Genomic DNA, 2,067 nt, shown 5'->3' with positions numbered 1-2,067 from the left:
TGGAGGCTCCATGTGGAGTTCTCCTGACTTCTCCTCGAGTGTTCTGTGTGCTCCACCTGCGTTTTCCAAGAGCCTCAACCCTGCAGAGGAACCCCTGAAAAGAGCAACTGGACAGAAGTGCAGCTTCCCAAGAGGGGAGAGACCATGGTCACAGAAAACGATGCACATGAAAATCGGTGTAGTGCTGAGCGCAGAGTAAGGGCTCAGTGTACGCGAATGCCTCTGGGGATGTCCACATGGCCCACTTCTGTGCTTGAGGTGTGACTGGGGAAGGGGAAGTGAGGCCATCAGGTGGGGAAGGGTTTCTTCTCCTGAGCCCATCATCACTGGTGACATATCACAGTCCCTACCAAACCCCATGGATCACAGTCAACATAAAATGTCATCGGAAACCTTGTAACTCACCATTAAAGCTGCTGCGTGTAGGAAAACAATTGCCTGCCCTAAAGAACTGACTGATGATTGCCCTTGTTAGTCTGTGTTCCTCTTTAATTACAGCCCCTCTTTAAACACTTGGACACAGAAGGCCTTTGTCAATGTGAATTCTCTCTCTCACAGATCTCCACATGCACACTTTCATTTCCAGAGCGTAAACACCATCTCCTACTCATTCACATAATGAATTTCAGCCCCACACATCTCAGCTGAAGCGGGGCCCCAGGAGAATAGTGGGCACTGGAGCACTCTTCCTGTTCCAAAGCCCCAGGGGGCTCTTGCGCCCGGATCCTTTATGGTGAGAGAATAATGGGCAGAAAGTGCTCTTTCTGGGACCAGTCCCAGCGTTCTCTTCGCTTCCACAGCAGAGTTGTTGACTCCAGCAGCCACTCTCCTAAGAAAATTCCAAACTTCTTCCGCACACCCCCTTCTCATGCTTCAGATCTTCACGCACTGTTCCACTCCTGCTCCTCCTCTTACAAGTTCAATCCAGAGCTCTTTGGTTCTGGAAAGGTTTTCTAGGTCTCAGGAGAGACAGGAGAGCCTTCCTTGCTCTACTTGCCCTCCTTCCTTCTCAGAAGAAAGATGTAGATTTTACTGAGAGCTAGGAAGGACCTTGGGGCCCAGAGCCTGAAACAGGGCTCCCAGACTCCCCTCAAAGTCAGTGGGAACTCGTGACTTGATGGCATCACCACTGCACACCCTCAGCTTCTCACTCCACCATCCTTCCTGTACTTTGTCAAGAATCACAGGAGAGAAAGTCAAGGGGAAGTACTCTTTCTTTTCTAAGAAATACTTTGAGGATGCTCCCTTAAAAAATGTTTGTTTTCATTTATTTATTTGGCTGTTCTGGGTCTTAGATGTGGCATGTGGAATCTCGTTCCCTGACCAGGGATTGAACCCAGGCCCCCTGCGTTGGGAGCCTGGAGTCTTAGCCACTGGACCACCAGTGAAGTTCCAGAAAGTATCTTTTCTTGATGATTTTTCCACTGTCCACCAGTGCCTCAGCCCCTCTTTGGCAGGAAGACCACTCTTTTCTCCACATCCCTGGGCACTGGTGCGCTGCTGCTGCTGCTAAGTCACTTCAGTCGTGTCCGACTCTGTGTGACCCCATAGACGGAAGCCCACCAGGCTCCCCCATCCCTGGGATTCTCCAGTCAAGAACAACTGGTGTGCTGGTCAGTGCTAAATATGGCTCTCCAACACTCAACCCCGCTTCAGTCCCGAGTGGCAGCATTTGCCCCCTTGAGCTGTGTGAACACTCCCACAGGACCTGGTCAGAGCTTCTGTCATGATGTCCCTGCATCATGTGGGATGTGGGATGGGCACCACTCAGTCCTGCCCTCCTACCCTCACCCTCTGCTGTCCTCCCTGCACCTCCCCCCACAGAGGGCTGGGGTCTGTCCTGGAGGACTGGTGATCCCCCAGGCTCCAGAGCACAGATAATTGTGCTCAGATCATTAGGACGTGATGGGGCTTGTTATTACACATGATTTATAAGTTCACATAACTAAAATGTTAGTGATGACTGTGTAATAGCTAACTGGAAAAGTTCTTGAAAACTAACCATCGGAACCAGCCCATCCTGCCACCATCTGCCCCCGTAGCAGACGGTGGGCCTGGGCAGCCATG

The sequence above is a fragment of the Moschus berezovskii genome, chromosome 25 (genome assembly GCF_049115385.1).
Source record: "Moschus berezovskii isolate FMDL1 chromosome 25, NW_MosBer_1.0, whole genome shotgun sequence".
Classification (NCBI taxonomy): Eukaryota; Metazoa; Chordata; class Mammalia; order Artiodactyla; family Moschidae; genus Moschus; species Moschus berezovskii.
This window is presented reverse-complemented; position numbering follows the sequence as displayed.